The sequence below is a fragment of the Tamandua tetradactyla genome, chromosome 4, assembly GCF_023851605.1.
Source record: "Tamandua tetradactyla isolate mTamTet1 chromosome 4, mTamTet1.pri, whole genome shotgun sequence".
NCBI lineage: Eukaryota > Metazoa > Chordata > Mammalia > Pilosa > Myrmecophagidae > Tamandua > Tamandua tetradactyla.
Window position 1 is genome coordinate 107,847,936 of NC_135330.1, and position 19,450 is coordinate 107,867,385.

Genomic DNA, 19,450 nt, shown 5'->3' on the forward strand with positions numbered 1-19,450 from the left:
CTTGTCTAATTGCTCTGGCTAGAATCTCCAACACAATGTTGAATAATAGTGGTGATAATGGACATCCTTGTCTTGTTCCTGATCTTAGGGGGAAAGTTTTCAATTTTTCCCCATTGAGGATGATATTAGCTGTGGGTTTTTCATATATTCCCTCTATCATTTTAAGGAAGTTCCCTTGTATTCCTATCTTTTGAAGTGTTTTCAACAGGAAAGGATGTTGAATCTTGTCAAATGCCTTCTCTGCATCAATTGAGATGATCATGTGATTTTTCTGCTTTGATTTGTTGATATGGTGTATTACATTAACTGATTTTCTTATGTTGAACCATCCTTGCATACCTGGGATGAATCCTACTTGGTCATGATGTATAATTCTTTTAATGTGTTGTTGGATTCGATTTGCTAGAATTTTGTTGAGGATTTTTGCATCTATATTCATTAGAGAGATTGGTCTGTAGTTTTCTTTTTTTGTAATATCTTTGCCTGGTTTTGGTATGAGGGTGATGTTGGCTTCATAGAATGAATTAGGTAGCTTTCCCTCCACTTCGATTTTTTTTGAAGAGTTTGAGGAGAGTTGGTACTAATTCTTTCTGGAATGTTTGGTAGAATTCACATGTGAAGCCATCTGGTCCTGGACTTTACTTTTTCGGAAGCTTTTGAATGACTGATTCAATTTCTTTACTTGTGATTGGTTTGTTGAGGTCATCTATTTCTTCTTGAGTCAAAGTACGTTGTTCATGCCTTTCCAGGAACCCGTCCATTTCATCTAAATTGTTGTATTTATTAGTGTAAAGTTGTTCATAGTATCCTGTTATTACCTCCTTTATTTCTGTGAGGTCAGTAGTTATGTCTCCTCTTCCATTTCTGATCTTATTTATTTGCATCCTCTCTCTTCTTCTTTTTGTCAATCTTGCTAAGGGCCCATCAATCTTATTGATTTTCTCATAGAACCAACTTCTGGTCTTATTGATTTTCTCTATTGTTTTCATGTTTTCAATTTCATTTATTTCTGCTCTAATCTTTGTTATTTCTTTCCTTTTACTTGCTTTGGGGTTAGTTTGCTGTTCTTTCTCCAGTTCTTCCAAGTGGACAGTTAATTCCTGAATTTTTGCCTTTTCTTCTTCTCTGATATAGGCATTTAGGGCAATAAATTTCCCTCTTAGCACTGCCTTTGCTGCGTCCCATAGGTTTTGATATGTTGTGTTTTCATTTTCATTCGCCTCGAGATATTTACTAATTTCTCTTGCAATTTCTTCCTTGACCCACTCGTTGTTTAAGAGTGTGTTGTTGGGCCTCTACTATTTGTGAATTTTCTGGCACTCCGCCTATTATTGATTTCCAACTTCATTCCTTTATGATCCGAGAAAGTGTTGTGTATGATTTCAATCTTTTTGAATTTGTTAAGACTTGCTTTGTGATCCAGCATATGGTCTGTCTTTGAGAATGATCCATGAGCACTTGAGAAAAAGGTGTATCCTGCTGTTGTGGGATGTAATGTCCTATAAATGTCTGTTAAGTCTAGCTCATTTATAGTAATATTCAGATTCTCTATTTCTTTATTGATCCTCTGTCTAGATGTTCTGTCCATTGATGAGAGTGGTGAATTGAAGTCTCCAACTATTATGGTATATGTGTCTATTTCCCTTTTCAGTGTTTGCAGTGTATTCCTCACGTATTTTGGGGCATTCTGGTTCAGTGCGTAAATATTTATGATTGTTATGTCTTCTTGTTTAATTGTTCCTTTTATCAGTAGATAGTGTCCTTTGTCTCTTTTAACTGTTTTACATTTGAAGTCTAATTTGTTGGATATTAGTATAGCCACTCCTGCTCTTTTCTGGTTGTTATTTGCATGAAATATCTTTTCCCAACCTTTCACTTTCAACCTATGTTTATCTTTGAGTCTAAGATGTGTTTCCTGTAGACACCATATAGAAGGATCCTGTTTTTTAATCCATTCTGCCAGTCTATGTCTTTTGATTGGGGAATTCAGTCCATTAACATTTAGTGTTATTACTGTTTGGATAATATTTTCCTCTACCATTTTGCCTTTTGTATTATATATATCATATCTGATTTTCCTTCTTTCTACACTCTTCTCCATACCTCTCTCTTCTGTCTTTTCGTATCTGACTCTAGTGCTCCCTTTAGTATTTCTTGCAGAGCTGGTCTCTTGGTCACAAATTCTCTCAGTGACTTTTTGTCTTCCATGGTTTCTGCTGAGAAATCTACACATAGTCTTATTGGGTTTCCCTTGTATGTCATGGATTGTTTTTCTCTTGCTGCTTTCAAGATCCTCTCTTTCTCTTTGACCCCTGACATTCTAACTAGTAAGTGTCTTGGAGAACGCCTATTTGGGTCTGTTCTCTTTGGGGTGCGCGGCACTTCTTGGATCTGTAATTTTAGGTCTTTCATAAGAGTTGAGAAATTTTCAGTGATAATTTCTTCCATTAGTTTTTCTCCTCCTTTTCCCTTCTCTTCTCCTTCTGGGACACCCACAACACGTATATTTGTGCGCTTCATATTATCATTCAGTTCCCTGATCCCCTGCTCAAATTTTTCCATTCTTTTCCCTGTATTTTCTTTTTCTTGCTGGATTTCAGATGTTCCATCCTCCGGTTTACTAATCCTATGTTTTGTCCCTCGAAATCTACCATTGTAGGTTTCCATTGTTTTTTTCATCTCTTCTACCTTGCTTCTGTTTCTTTTTGGAATTCAGATGTTGCATCCTCCAGTTCACTAATTCTAGCCTCTGTCTCTTTAAATCTATCATTGTAGGCATCCATTGTTTTTTCCATCTTTTCTACTTTGTCCTTCAATCCCATAAGTTCTGTGATTTGTTTTTTCATACTTTCTATTTCTTCTTTTTGTTCAGCCCATGTCTTCTTCATGTCCTCCCTCAATTTATTGATTTGGTTTTTGAAGAGGTTTTCCATTTCTGTTCGTATATTCAGAATTAGTTGTTTCAGCTCCTGTATCTCATTTCAACTATTGGTTTGTTCCTTTGACTGGGCCATATCTTCAGTTTTCCTGGCGTGATCCGTTATTTTTTGCTGGCGTCTGCGCATTTAATCAGATTTCCCTGGGTGTGGGACCCAGCAGGTTGAAAGATTTTCGTGTGAAATCTCTGGGCTCTGTTTTTCTTATCCTGCCCAGTATGTGGCGCTCGTCTGTCTGCGGGTCCCACCAGTAAAAGATGCTGTGGCTCCTTTAACTTTGGAAGACTCTCGCTGTGGGGGAGGGTCACCAGCCGAAGCAGCTTGGGGGAGTGCCGATCCGAATCTCCCAGCCGGCCCAGGAATCCGCGCGTGGGGGGGCGCCGGCCACCGCGGCTTGGGGGACTGCCGATCCGAATCTCCTAGCCGGCCCGGTAATCCGCCCGTGGGGGGGCGCCGGCCGCCGCGGCTTGAGGGACTGCCTGTCCAAATCTCCCAGCTGGCCCGGGAAGGAGGGAGGGAGGGGCTCCGGCCGCCAGCTTCCATGGCCCGGGGAGGCACGCGCCCCTTGGGAATCTCACCGCAGCAGATTCTCCCAGCCAGTTCCGCCGTTCCAGAATGGGTATGCTGTCTTTTTGGTCTCTGTCGTGGCTCCGGGAGCTGTTCTGTACCGTTTCTGTTTCTTTAGTAGCTGTTCTGGAGGAGGAACTAAGACCTGCACGTCTTACTAAGCCGCCATCTTCTCCGGAACTTCCTTGCTTTACCTTTATTCCTTCCCTCTTTTTAATCTCTCCTCTCTGCTGACTCTTTTGCATTATATAAATATGTTAAACTCTCTGACTATAGAATCTCTGTAAGCTCCTCCCCACTATTATCATCCCTTATTCTGAAGTAGAAATGAAGTCTTAATATAAGTCTTTATATTATAATAAAATAAAATAATTTATAATAATATAACCTTTCATAATTTTAGTATACTTTCAACCCAACTCACATAGAATCCTGGTACCATCAATTCACTGAAAGTGCTCTGGCAGATGCTACTAATGACCAAACTGCAAATGCCATGATTCTTTTCCAATCAATTAACCAGTCTTTATCTTCTGGTACTCCTGATTTCTCTCCTGTATCCTCTCTCCCATTGCTTTTTCTTACACCAAGCTCTCTTGATGTTCCCTTCAATCCATCTTAGCCTCTTCTGCTATCTCCTCTTCCTTTTACTAATGTTAAAGTTCCCATTTAATCTCACTATATTCCATGTCAGTGGCATCCAATTTTCCCATAATTTCAAATACCATCTACTCAGTGATATTTTTCAGCCCAGGCTTTTCTCCTAAGCCCAATATGTATAATTCCTACTGAACTTTTCTAAATAGACAGTCCATTGACACTTAATCTTCCATTCTCAGGGTGTCCTCAGTGAGCTTCTTATCTTCTTCTCCTTTCCCAGTCTTCCACCTGCACCCTCCATGCTCCATTTCTGCCCCCAGAAAAGAAAGCACGGTTCTTCCTCCACTTGTTTCTGTCCACTATACTTTACAACCAAGCCAGGCACCAGGGAGTCATTCTAGACTTCACCTTTTTCTCTATTCCACCATCACATCCCTACTCCAAAATCTTATGTCCTACTATGAGTAAAAAAACATTTATTAAATAGTGATATTAACAATTAAAGAACACTTTACAACATTTCCCCCCTCCTGTTTAAATCATGAAATGACAACCATGTTACCTTATTAATAGACCAGAAAGGCTTATACAGAAGCAATTATAGCTCACACTATTCCTAGAGTTCAGAAGCGTTATTTATACCCCAGTACCTAATAATGCTCAGCACAAAGCAACTGTCACTTAACTATCTGTTCAATTTAATTGAACTTTTCAATAAAGAGAATGTAGCTTAAAGATATCAACAATTATTAAGCTACATGTTAAGCAATTCAGTAAATTAAAGGATTCATATTAACTTTATATAATGAAATACAATTTTTCACTGTTAGTTCACTAGAATTTCTTTAAAAACACATCATACACACACACACACACACACCACAAGTTAGACTGCCTATAAATTCCTACCTTCTGTCATGGATAATACTTAACCTATTTAGGCTCTTTCAGTTTTAATCCATTCCTTACCCCCAAAATGATGAAAGTAAATGCACACTCATGGCCTTTCTTCAAATAATATTAGTGTCCTAGGGGTAACAGAGAGGTCCTTTTGCTTCTCCATGCCCTTCCTATTTGTTCTCTGAAGCCTGAAAGATAAAACCTTTTTATCCCCACAAGATACTCAGATGCAGTTTTCCTGGAGGACAACAAAGTACAATATTCAGTAATGCTAAATGAATGAAACTCAGTAACACTAATATACAAAAGATAAATATAGAGCTTTACTTTATCAATTGGGAAGGACAAAGGGAAAATCATATATTTTTTAGGGGCCTATAGGAGCAGTGCCTTCCAACCACTCCTGATTTTTTCCCTCTATTTTCTCTAATGCACCTGCATTTTATAATTATAATTGGGGGAAAATGTTGAAAAGCAAGTTCAAAAGTCTAGTTTTATGTACTGAGTATTTGTACATTAAGGAATCTTGAACTTAATCATGATTAAAAACTGACTGTACTATTTTTACTTCTAAAGGACTAGACATTAGGAATTTCAATTATATATGAAAGGAAAGGAAATTTGAGTATAAATAAAGGTAGTGGGAGTTTGGGAGTCATTAGATTTAATCACATGCTACAAGAATTTCTTAGCAGGAAAAAGTTTCATATCCTCTTTACTACATTAATAGTCTTGCAGTTTATTAAAAGTATGGTGGTTAAGTCACATCTACTTTGGATTCTTTTGCCAAGGCATAAACATTTAGCTGTTAACAAATCTTTTATGTTTATAAAGATACACCTTCCAATAAGAGGAAAAAAGTTCTTGGATCAAATATGTGCATAATTCTCTCCATAGAAAATTGAAATAAATTTATTTAATCTTCTGTTTCAAGTCAAACCTATTTTATTTCTTCCTTAGGAACTTATTTAAAATGTAAATATTGTCCTTAGTCTCCTGGGTCATAAGTTAACAGTATGGGGTCAACAAGTAAATTAAATGTTATCAGCAAAAAAATAAAGGACTTAAATTAAAAACAGAGAGCCTTAATCCTATGCTGAAGACAAGTAAAGCAAAAGTCTTCCCACAAGAACTGTAAACTATTCACTTATTTAAAATAAATTACTTCTTTCAGAGCTTCCTTCAAAGGTTAATTTGTTTTAATCACGTAAGAATTTTTAACCAAAAGGGAATGTACTATATTTTATCCCCTTATTTCCCCACGGATTAGTTCCATAAGAAATATATATATTTTTAAGACGTATTTTTTATGTATTAATAATAGAAATATAGCATGAGGCTCAACTGTCTTTAGAGAACTGGTCACACATCCTCAGTCATATCTCCTGGACACAAAAGGGTCTCAATTTTACTTTTGTTCACTAAAAATAAATCATAAGGAAATGTTAATAAATTCTTGGTTTCCGACCCTCCTCAAATTCCAGCAAGAGGTTCATCCCAAGTTAATGAATTCTCTGAGAAAGCCATGAGTTACAATTTCTTACGTTTTACTCAATCTAAAGTTTCTGTTTTTAAAACATATAAATTTTCTCTTGATAAATTGTCAAGAATGGACTCATTTTCTCATTATTTATCAACCCGCTTTATTATCTAAAATTGCTTTCCCAATATAAGGATTTTAAGAGAGAGGGCAAAAAGTTCATAACCAACCTTTAGTATTCTTCTGATTCTATACAACCATGTTGTATTGTTTTTTGGAGACGGCCCCCTTTTTAAAATTTTTTTATTGTGAAATATGACATATATACAAAGAAATAAAATGCAATAATTTTCAAATTACACTTCAACAAGTAGTTACAGAACAGATTTCAGAGTTTGTTATGGGTTACTATGCCACTATTTCTGATTTTTCCTTCCAGCTGCTCCAAAACACTGGAGGCTAGAAGGAATATTAATAAAGTGATTCAGCAGTCATATCATTTGTTAAATCTCATCTCTCTTTTATGCCTCCTCCTTTTCCTTTGACCCTTTTCCAAATCTACAGGGATCTTTTTTTAGTGCAGTTTTTTAATATATAGTATATATTTACATACCATGTAATCATCCAGATTGTATGATTCACAGTATCATCATATAGCTGTGCATTCATTATCACCATCAACTTTTTTGTGAAAAATAGCATATATACAAAAAAGCAATAAATTTCAAAGCACACAGCAACAATTAGCTGAAGAACAATTTCAGAATTTTGTATGGGTTACAATTCTACAATTTCATGTTTTTACTACTAGCTGCTACAAGACACTGGAGACTAAAAGAAATATCAACATAATGATTCAGCAATCATACTACTTATTAAATCCTACCATCTCTGTATAACTCTGCCATCTCCTTTGATCTTTCTCCCACTCTTGAGGATTATTTGGGCTAAGCCCATTCTAACTTATTCATGTTAGAAGAGGCTGTCAATAATATGGGATAGGGGAACAGAACTAGTTGATGTTCTGGAGAAGCCCTTTTAAACTGGAAAATGAAACCAAGATGGTAAAAGGCTTACCCATTAAAGAAACCAAGGATGTCTGGGGTGGGTGTAGGGGTGGGGGGCGGGGGTGATAACTGAAATAAACGTTTCTCTTTCCATATATCCATATTGCTAGAGGGAGAAAAATTCATACTTCCACAATAAATCTTAACCATTGTTAATTATAAATGAATTTTAATTCAAAACTGTAACTTGTGGCCAAGAATATGGAAGCAAAACATCTCACACAGGAAAAAAAAATGTAAACTTCCACAATCTTAATAGAATCAGAGTTTTGAAAATGCTTACATGAATCAGCTATATCCACTTGTAGGAACTGGGGCTCTAAACCATGCAAAGTTCATTTCTGAAACAGGTATATTTCCTGATACAGGTATAAATTTCCCCCTATGTAACTAATATTGACATACCTTAAAAATCACAAAAAGCAAAAAGAAACTATTCTGAGGGTCATAACTTTTATGCATAATTAAGTCTTATATTGCTCTGCATTAAAAGAATCTACCCAACTGTAAAATAAATCTTTGTTTTTAAACAGTATATATCATTTACCATATGGAAAAGTTATGTACATTTATGTAACCTCTAAGGAGATGTACTGTGTAGCTCAGGGAAAAGAAATTATCAAAGTTACCTAGACAGAATGTCAGCATCTAAAATAAAATGCAAACTTATATTTTAAAAGGGAAAACAGATGGGTGAATCTGTGGGAAAAACTGATCCCATTCCTATCAGCAAATTTCTCTAGATGTTGTATAGGTGACGTATGTCCTTTTGGCCTGATTTTTAGTTCTTTTTACCTTATAAGCTGTAATATTCCTAGGGGTGAAAAAACAACTTAAGCATAGCCAAACAAGCAATGCTTGTTTTAAATGTATGGTAATAAACAAGTACAAAGCAGTCAAACAGATTACCTTGTTCATAATGAGTACTTAATAAAGAACCATATATTTCAACCAGAAAACAGCCTTCCCTTAAAAACAGAACAAATATTTACAATTTTATATAACTTATAATTTTAACTCAGACTATAAGAATGCATAAAATATACTACACTAAAACCAGTGATTCTCTGGTGGGCAACTGGTGATCATGTCTCTTCCCTGAATACCTTTCAACATTTACTGATACCAGTAACTGTGCTGAGGACACAGAACAAGGTTAGACATGGTTATGAAACTTTCAAAACCAGGAGTTATCTTTATACTTGAATGCATGTATTTGTGTATTCACTACCACAGCCAAACATCAACACATATACAAAATGACTGTTTATATACCATATGAGTTTCCTATTGCTGCTGTAACAAATAACCACTTACAGAGTACCTAAAAAAAACAACAGAAATTTACCTTACAGTTCTGCAGATCCAAAATCCAAAATGGGTCTCACTGGACTAACATCAAGGTGTCAGCAGAGCTGCATTCCTTTCCGCTTTCTTGCCTTTTCTAGCTTCTAGAGGTTGCCTGCATTCCTTAGTTCATGGCTCCTTATCATCTTCAAAGCCAGCAAAGGCCAGCTGAGTCTTTGTCTAATAACTCTCTTTACTTGGATACTGACTCTTCTACCTCCTTCTTCCACATTTAATAGTCCTTTATGATTACACTGGGCCCACCCCAGTAATACAGGATAAGCACTTTAGTATAAGGTCAGTTGATTAGCAATGTTAATTCCCCTTTGTATTATAACGTAACATGAACTCAAGTTCCAGGGATTGGGATGTAGGCATCTTTGATGGGGCCCTCCCTGCCTACCACATTTATGAATTTTTCCCTTTATTCCTTCAGGAACACCATGGACTATCCTTCATCTCTGAAGATATATGGAAACTATTCATATATGTGAATATGTGAAATATGAATATATATTCACATATATTCATTATTCTAGGGAAAAGAGCCTATGATTTTCACCCAATTCTTAACTTATGGTATACCAGGGTTGATCTGAAGTTTAGTGTGGTAGTGTCAACAATATCAAATTTTAGACTGGCTTCCTAAGATGAATATTTTTAACTGTGATCACAAAACGTTGATATGGGTTGAGTGTTTCTTCTTCTTTTATTTGTGAGTTTTTATAAGTAGTTGTAATCATCCTAAATACATTTTATATCATGTACTTATAAACATTGTTTCCATGCTGTCATATGTCACTTTTTGATGATGCTAATAGTAAATCCAGTGGATTTTCCAGAATTCTCAATCTTTCTACTGTTAAACATTTCACCCCTCACCTCCATTTTTGCTATTATATTTAATGTTGGAATGGGCATCTTCATGCACATATATTTTTCCATAATTTAGATTAATTTCACTTAGACTAAATTGCTGAATATTATTATGACCCTTCTTCTATAGTGCTAAATTACTCTCCATAAGTGCTGTTTTAATTTATGTTGTCACTGTCTTGGTTTGCCAGGGTTGCTATAACTAATACCACCCCATAGGTGAGCTTAAGCAAAGGAATTTATTGACTCAGTTTCAGAGACTAACATCAAGGTACTGGCAGGGTTTGTTTTCTCCAAAGTCTGTGGCATCCAGCAGTCCTCTGTCACATGTCCATCTCTTTCTCCTTGTGCCTGCTCTTCTACTTTTCACTGACTTCTTGTCTCTGGCTTCTGCCTAACTGCTTCCAAATTTCCTGTTTATTAGGCCTCCATTCATACAAATTGAGAGTAACCGTGATTCATGACCAAAAGGGGGAAGAGAGAAATGAGACAAAATGAAATTTCAGTGGCTGAGAGATTTCAAACAGAATTGAGATGTTATCCTGGAGGTTATTCTTATGCATTATATGGATATCCCTTTTTACTTTATGGCGTATTGGAGTGCCTGGAGGGAAGTACCTGAAACTGTTGAGCTGTATTCCAATAGCCTTGATTCTTGAAGACAACTGTATAAAGATATAACTTTTACAGTGTGTCTATGAGATTGTGAAAACCTTGTGGCTGGTTCTCCTTTTATCCAGGGTACGGACAGATGAGTAAAAAAATATGGATAATAAATAAATAAATAGGTGAGTTAAGGGGTAAAATAAATTTGGGTAGATAGAAATATAAGTGGTCAATGAGAGGGAGCAGTAAGGGATATGGTATGTATGAGTTTTTTCTTTTTATTTCTTTTTCTGGAGTAGTGCAAATATTCTAAAAATGATCATGGTGATGAATACACAACTATGTGATGATATTGTGAACCACTGAGTATATACACCATGTGTGGAGCATATGTGTGTGAAGATTTGTCAATAAAAGTATTTTTAAAGAAATTTTTTGCTACATTTGCTACATCCTAACTTTGGAAGATACATCTTTGGATAGTATCTTCAACAGTTCTTATTTACAAATAGGTTCACACCCATAGGAACACAGACTAAGATCTAAACATATTTTAGGGGGTACATGATTCAATACCCAACATCAGCCTTGTTAAGAATACCATCAATGTGACATTTTTATGTCTTTGAGGATACTTGTACATGGAAAAAATTAGAGGTGTCACTCTAACTTTTATTAAAGTTATGAAATTAAACAATCTAGTTCTTCCTTAACTTTTAAATTCAGTTTGCAAATATTACTATTCTTTTGTAAATTCTAGTAATAGTTACTTTTAAAAGGGCTTTTTAAATTCCCTTAAACACTTTAAACTACATTTTGAACTTTAAAAACATTGTTTCCTTGAGTACGTGATATAAAACTTGACCAAGTACGTAAACACTTTTAAATCTAATAAATTAAACTTGTAAATACAGAGAATCTTAAGTTCTTTTAAATACCTGATACTGTTCACAACCACAATATTCTTATACCTTTCAAGACTACTCTGATATATACTTTAGTAGGCATACTTTTCTTAAACTTCACAAGAATTTAAAATAACAAAGTATACATTGTTCTTTCCTAAGCTTTAAGCCCAGGATGGATATACTATAGGCTTGATTGACTAAATCAATTCTATATTCAATTTTATGTCTTCCAAGTGTTAAAAGACTATACACACTGGGTTAAAAAACTACATCATTTCAAGCAAGTTGGTTTGCCATCTCAGGCACTGAAGCTGATTATTAATCAGAGCTCCCCAAATTGGGTAATCTTACAGACATATCTCCCAGAGCAAATTACAAATAACCTAATGTTTCCATTTCCCCACTAAGATAACAGTTAACTTTCATCACTGCCTAGGTGATTTTACATATCTTTGGATACCTTATTTATGGTCATCTAATTGAATTCTCCATATTTTTCAAGTTCTGTGACTACAGTCACAACACTAAAGTCATACTAACAAATGGGATCTAACATTTTATAGAACAAAAGAAACACATGCTTTAAAAATAGGTATATGAGAACTGTGTGGTCCATCCATCTGATAAACACAGCCCACCCCCTGCTCCTTAACAAAACATGCCTTCAATTAATTAGAGAAAGTAGCTAACAGTGAGACAGGATGGTGAACATTTATATATGCACATCTCTTCTTTGCATTCATTTTGAGGTTCTGCATCTTTTTGAATGTTTATTAATGATTCGTTGTTGTTTCTGTATTTCTTTCTTCTTTGTTAACTGTATGCTGAGCTTTTTTTTCCTTATAGACCTATCTCTATTTATTGAGGATATTAAACCTTGATCTGCTTTATATGTTGCATATCTTTTTCGAAGCTTGTCATGTGTCTTGTTATATTGAATTTTTCCCTTTGTACCAGTTTTTTAATATGTGTATAGCCACCAAACAGTGTTTACCAGGATTCTGTGCTAAGCCTCTTTATCATTCTAAAAGTGGTCTTATCCAACCCCACAGTTTAAACAACCATCTATGATCTGTCAACTACTAAATCCATAGATGACATGCAAACCACACCTTTCCCCTGAATTCTAAACTTCTAAGTCAAAAACCCAACCCCATCTCCTCTTGCGTTATCTCTACGGTGTGGGAAGAGGGGATATGTACTTAGTCCACAGGCATCTCAAAATAAACACGACATATGTCAAAACCACTCAAACCTGTACTTTCTATTTTTCCTATCTTCAGGAAATGGAACCAACAGCCATTCAAGTGTCCACAGCAAAAAAAGCCCCCTTTTCTGTCCTCCCACTACACAAGGCTCTATATATCTAGCTCCTAAAACATTTTCTCCATCCTTACTCTGCTCTAGCCATATGAGCCTTGAATTTACTCGTTTTTGCTGCTCAGAAAATTAACATATAGTCTTCCTTTGCCTAGATATTCCTTTCTTTTTGGTCTAGGAAATTCCTAATCATCCTTCAGACTTCACCGCAGGAAGGTCTTACTTAATGTCCAATGGTATACGCCTTCATGTAACCTCTCTATTATAGCACTTATCACAGTTGTAATTTGTATGATTTTTAACTTAATATTTGTTTCTTTCACCTAACTAGACCACAGGGGAAGAATTGTGACTGTTTTGTCCACCCCTGTACGCTTCAGTAGCTAGAACAGAGTAGGTGTCAAATATTCACTTGGGAATACTTATATATTAGTGCTGAATAAGTAAATCCATTGTCTTTTATACTTCACATATGCTCACCCCCCATGGCTACTTCTTTAGTTCAAGTACTTATTGTTTTTTGCAGGGAGACTATAATGGCCTCTAGAGGACTCCCTACTACCTCTCTTACATTTTCTAATTTGTTTTCCAGTACCCTTGTCAAAGTGAATTTCTAAAATACAAAGCTGATTACATTACTCAGTGATTTAAGATTTTTCAATTGCATCAATAAAAAATTGGTATGCAAGGTCCTTTTTTATTTGACCTCAATCCACATATCAGGCTACCCCTTTCCTGACTCCTCCAAAAGCACCTAGGCTACAAATAAAATATTCAAGCTACTTGAAATATTCTTAAACATGCTAGGTTCTTTCTTACCACTTTTTTTTACACTCCAATGACTCTGCTTTCTATGGCCTATTTCTGTTCTCTCTTCTACACTGGGTGTCTTAGTTTCCTAGGGCTGCCCTAAAAAAATACCACAAACTGTGTAGCTTAAAACAAAATAAATTTATTCTCTCATAGTTCTGGATGCTAGATGGCTGAAATCAAGGTGTCAGCAGGGCTCAGGAAAAGAATCCTTAACATCATCAATGAGGGACAGATGGATATTATGTGCTTCCAGATGTGATACGCTGAGAAAGACACTTCACCTGTACAGTAGTGTAACTGACAGTGCATAACCTCAATCTAATCATGAGGAGACACAGATAAACACAGAATGAGGTGTGTTCTATTAAAAGGGGGCAAGCTGTAGTCTTCAAAAATGTCAAGGTCAGGGGGTGCAAGGGTAGTTCAGTGGTAGAATTCTCAAACCAAAGACCTAGGTTTGATTCCCCAGCCATGTACTCCCCCACCCCCGAAAAAAAATTTTTTCCACAAATGGTGCTGCAGTAACAGGACAGTCATATGAAAAATGAAATGTGACCCCCTCCATACAGCATTCAAAAAAAGAAAAATGTCAAAGTCACAATCACAAAAAACAAAGAAAGGTTATAAAAATATTCCAAAGTAAAGGAGGCTAAAGAGACATGACAACTGAATGTAATACCTTACCTAGACTGGATCCTGTACTGGAGGGGGAAATTATTAGATAAGCCTACAAAACTGGCCTATGGGTGGTACATTAAAGTATGGTTTAAATGTATATTTAAGAAGTTGATAGGAAATACACTCTCAGTTACTTAGGGGTGAAAGGTTAGAATGTATAACTTAACCTCATACAGTTCAGGAAAAAACCATAAATATACATACAGAAAGAAACACATGATATAGGTGTTCTCTGAATCATTTCTATTTTTGCAGCATTTTATAAATCTGAAATTATTTCCAAATAAAAAGTTTTGCTTTGAATTTTAAATGAAGTCCACATTAGAAAAACCAGACCAAGAGGAAAATAAAAGGGATTTAAGAGCACGTTTTTAAGAACCCAGCTAAACAAACTCTTTAAAACACTCACTAGTGTAATTAAGTTTTCAAAACGTATTTCTTCAAGAGTCTTCATTCTTACTTGAAGTAAGTTATTATGCTGAAGCCAATGTACCATGAGTTGCAGCTTACTCATTAGAAACAGCAGAGGGGAAGCACTGAAATTAGAAGACCTCTGTTCTCCACACTTCCGATATTTACCATTCATTTTCTGGTGCATGCATTCCAATTTTCAAGTAAAAACTAAGGTTTTAAACTGTGATTTAGGTTCTACTTTCATGACAAATAAAAGGGACTATTGCAGAGACCCAAATTAGGAGGGTGGAAGGAAAAGAGGATGATTAAACGCTTCACAGTACTTAAGAATGAAGCTGAAAATACTGCCCTAATTGAGCACCTAAATGAGTACTTTCTTCTCATGAAGTTTATTACTTTGTGGAGTATTAAAGCCATTGCAGGTATTCGTACTCATTTTTTTACCCGTGAATTTGATGGTATGTAATAAAAGCCCTTTTGAACTTTTTTCTTTTAAACTTGATTCAGGTATTTGCACCCTCTTGTGGTCAAACATGAAATTCTTAGTTTGCAAAAGGCCATCTTTTCCAATTGTGCTTTTTGTTAAAACATAGGAATTGTTATTTGATTTTGTTTTCTCCCACCTCATGAGATACTAGGATTCAATAGAAAAATGCATATATGTGCTTAGCACCTGTACCTGACACATAGTGGAACTCAAAAGAATGTTACTGTTAATATCATCATCATGATGTTAGAATTCTCTTCACATACTATATCTAAAAGAGGGCTAGATCAAAAATGTTACAGTGAGGATATCAGGTTGTGTTATATACTGGTTCATTAAATTCTAATACAGTCTTGCAAATAAATTCCCCAAATAAATGTCTTATCCAGAGTTTCCCTAACCTATTTACCCCACAGGTACATTATATTTTTAAAGCACAAAGAATATATGGCTATATCTGGATATTATAAATTTGGATGGTTTTTACTTTATATATTTAAGACTGGCCTGCTTTTTTCCTAACTTTTTTCTTTCACTTTAATAATCAGGAAAAAGCAATAAAACTATTCTAATTCCATATACTCTTATAAAATGGTAAAAAATAAATCAAAATCCTTATTAGTCATCTGACAGACATCATTACTTATGTTTGGCAAAAATCATTTGTAAGGCTGATTTATGATTGTAAGGGGCTCTTGAACAAGAAAGCTAAATCCCTAATGGTACTGACTATAGTCTGATTTTTAAAACAACTATTAAAGGAACCATTTTAAAGTTTTAAATGACTCATATTAATGACTGATTCAAAACAATAGCTAACATTTTACTAATATGCCAAGCACTGTTCAATCACCTTACTACTGTATTTGCTTCAAATACTAATATTACTCATTTTACAAAAGGTCAAACTGAGTTTAACTCACCTAAGGTCACACAGCTGGTAAAGGGCAGAAACACACAGGGAGTTTGGTTCCAGAGTCCACCTGCTTCACCAGTGCCTAAGGCTGCCAAAAAATCATACTAACTCTGTGATATTTTCTTGATGGTTTCAAAATTGTTAAAATCCATTTCTTTTCCGACTGTATCTCATTAATGCAAACCATGGTAGCCTCCCCATTTCCTTACTTCTTGGTACCTAAGGCACTAATGTCCATCATCTTATACCCATTGTCTTTGTATGTGATAGGTCAGTGTATACTCTAACGGTTTTGCCTCAGTATAATTTCAAGTTGTCTTGCGACAAAAACTGGAAAATACTTAACACCCCAGATTTCAACCTATTGGATTCTTTAGAAAATTCAATGTAACTGGAGATCAAGAAAAAAACTTACCAGTCATAAACAATGTTAAACTCTAGTCCTTTAGAAGCAAAGCAGTTTAAAACTGTGCCATCATAATTAGCCTGATGGCAAGTAGGGTCACGCTTCCAGCACTTTATCATCACTTATAGTCCAGTATAGCACCCGGTGTTTCAAGGTGGACCAGATTTGCGAGCTCCCATCCAGCACATGGAGCAAGTTTCTTCAGCTGAGCCTGACCTATATCATCTATAACGTGAGGAAAATACCCACTGCGGACGGTTGTGAGCAGTAAACACGATAAATCCCCAAAGCGTTTCCCACAGTGGCCAGCACGGAGTCCACAGACCGTGCGTGGCAGCCACGACGTGATCGATGCTGCCTTCGGGTCACTTGCCACCCACTCTTAAGAAATCAGCCTAAGTGACACCCAAAGTCTGTTCTCTGACATCTCCAAAAACGAAGAGAATGGCAAAAAAAGGCCATGCGGATGTGGGAAACTGGGATTCGAAGATTGCGCCTCTGCAACCAGCAGCCCGAGGCCGGGAGGAAGGGCTCTCGCTGAAGTTAACTGAAGCAATCTTTAACTCGAGGCTGCAGTAATGGGAATCGCAAGCGCACACAAACACGCGGTCGGTGTGGCGCGCACTCACGCCGCCGATTTGCGCTCTGGCTGACAACGCAGCGCGCTGGAAACTGGCCCGTCTCCAGACTCTGAGCCGGGCTCACCCACGTGCGGGTGACTCGCGCCTCCCGTGCCCGGCTTTCCTGGTCTGTAAACCCAGAGTAACTGTACCTACCTCCGGTGTGCCGCGGCTAACTGCGATCGCTGTGGTAAAGTGCTGGCGTTCCTCAGGAGCTCACACACCAGCGGGGCTGTGGTGAGTTCACGTGGACTCAGAACACACTCTTGTCTGGAGTATAGACACTGGCGATAAGACGTTTTTCTCTTCGTTTAAGATGGGTTCTCGGTTGTTTACCTCGCTCAGCAGGAAAAAAAAATTGCTATCCATACATAAGTGTTTGCGGACCCCGGGGTCCACAGCCCACGCGTTCGCTCCACCTCCGCCGCCGAGAGATGCGTTGTACGCAGGCGCAAGAAAGGAAGCTGGAGGGTTGTGACCGAGGAAGCGGAGGGAGCGAGGAGAACAAGGGTGACTGTGCGCATGTGCAAGGCGGGGGCAATGTTGGGGTAGGAGTTTGCGCATGAGCAAAAGGGTCGAAAAAGCCGAGAAAGGGGGTTGAGAGACGATATTGACAGCTGTGTAGGCAGCCCGCGTTCCCGGCATGCCCCGGGGCGGCGGGGTTGGCTCTAACGAATTTGAATGAGGAGCCTCAGCGCTTTCGGCGCCATTTTCGAGTGATGCCTGATCTCATTAATCTAGCGGGAGAGACGGGATAACCTGTCCGAGCCTCTAGCGCCGCTAGACTTCGTCGAAAAATCATTGAAAAATCACCAAAAATTTCTCCTAGTAGAGGGCAGCCGGTGGATCTTTGCCAGGGTTGGCCGCAGTCGGTAAGAGCCAGAAAAAGTGGCAGAGCGGGACTCGGGGCGGCAGTGGTGGGACCGACGGGCGGTGGGGGGTGCAGGGAGCAAGCACTGGATCCGCCCTCACTTCAGTTGCGAAAAATGCCAGGAAACTGGGCCGGGGTGACCTGGGTGTGTGCGAGCGGGCGGCGGAGGGCTGAATGTGGCGGGAGCGCGGGCACGGCGCGTGGGGGAGGGGAGCGCAGTTTGAGCGGGCCCGGGGCGGCGGGGCGGCGGCCCCTGCATCTGTCAGCGCGACCCGGGCCCCGCCGCGCTCCTTTGACAGGAGGGGCGAGCGCGCCTCGGCCGTGTCTTCTTCCCCCGCAGTTACCCCCGGCCCACCCGTGGCCATCTCCTCCTGACCAGAAATTTGGGGCCGACGGAAAATTGAGGAGCGGGAGGAACGAGTGTCCGCAGTCGGAGGCGGCCGGCAGTGCCCTGCCCGGGACCTAGCTCCTGGTGGGGTCGTCTTCTGACGTCTCGGGCCCCTCGGTCCCGGGGCAGGTTTTTTCTGGCGGGGGTCGCCTGGCTTTTCGGATTTGGAGATGACGGGATGCTGGCGGGCCGTGTCACTTGCCCTCGCAGGGTTGCCCTTTGCTGGCGGGGAGGGGGGCGCGACGCGTACAGATGGAAGTCGGGGACTCGCGCTGCCTGTTTTCTTCTCCGCGTCTGCACCCTGCCTGGGGCGCACTTTCCTGAGAAGACTTTTACATTCTCGGGTCTTTGAGACCTGTCGCAAGGATGAAGAAGAAAAAAAAGCAAATCGGTGAGAGAGTGTTGGGTTTTTTCCTCCGCCAAAGTCTTGACTCGGACAGCTTAACGATCATTTTGCAATCCGCACCTGAAATTTCTTAGGCACTCTCTAGACTCAGAAGGGGGGGGGGGTGCTATTTGTATGACCCTTTAGTGATTTTGCTTTGTTTTTTTAGTTCGGGATTTTTTGATCAATGCTTCCTCGACAACTCTTGAATGATTTTGAGTCAGGGACGACTGGAACTTTTAAGTACTACTCGGTAGATAATGACCTTTATGAAAATTCCTCCCTAAAGATGTTAGATCTCGAGTCCTTTTCCGCGCTGGAAGGCACCACTTGATTAACCCTTTGCTGGCGTGATGTTTGCTGCGTGGGGCGCGCGGCCCGGGGTTGCAAATATCCCGGAGATGTTTTTTTTTTTTTTTTTTGCGGCAGCACTTAGATTATTCGCAAAGAGGATGACGCTGTCTGGGAACCTCAATCACTTACTGTTTAGGATTGCTCTCCTAAAGATCATTTTCCTGGGATTGATACAACGATTGATTGATTTCTTTTTAAAAAGGCTAGGGGATCCGCCCTCACTCAGAATCTTTCCCGAGAATAGGAGAGCGCGGTGAGATTTTTTTCAAATTGTGTCTAACGGAGCTCCCAAAACCCTGGGTTTGTTACCCCCTGATTGGCTGGAAGGAAGCGGGACTGGGGGGTTTGAATGCTGAACGCTAGATTATAATTTTCGGCTTTTCAAAAAATTATAGTTTCAGCTAGCGCCACGGAAATAATTATGAAACGTAAGACGGGGAATTTTTTTTAAAATGGGTATTTAGTAGTTTTTTTTCCACAAAGGATTTTCGGGTGAATCTGAAATTATATT

At 38.4% G+C, this 19,450-nt stretch overlaps 2 long non-coding RNA genes across 18 annotated transcripts in view; one reads left to right on the plus strand and one right to left on the minus strand.

Moving 5' to 3' along the window:
* LOC143681282 (uncharacterized) overlaps positions 1–17,459 on the minus strand; it is a 35,809-nt gene extending 18,350 nt beyond the window's left edge. The window contains exon 1 of the long non-coding RNA XR_013174522.1: positions 17,098–17,459. This is a non-coding gene — a long non-coding RNA (uncharacterized LOC143681282). The remainder of the gene's footprint in view (positions 1–17,097) is intronic.
* Positions 1–19,450, plus strand: part of LOC143681281 (uncharacterized) — a 109,371-nt gene that overhangs the window by 32,297 nt on the left and 57,624 nt on the right. For 11 of the 17 annotated variants that reach the window (XR_013174505.1, XR_013174508.1, XR_013174510.1 and 8 more), the window contains exon 1: positions 1,008–17,813. The exons of 1 other annotated variant lie outside the window; for it this stretch is intronic. This is a non-coding gene — a long non-coding RNA (uncharacterized LOC143681281). Of the gene's footprint in view, positions 1–1,007; positions 17,814–19,450 lie in introns of those variants that run through there. 5 more of the 17 variants (XR_013174513.1, XR_013174519.1, XR_013174514.1 and 2 more) reach the window with 4 other exon arrangements.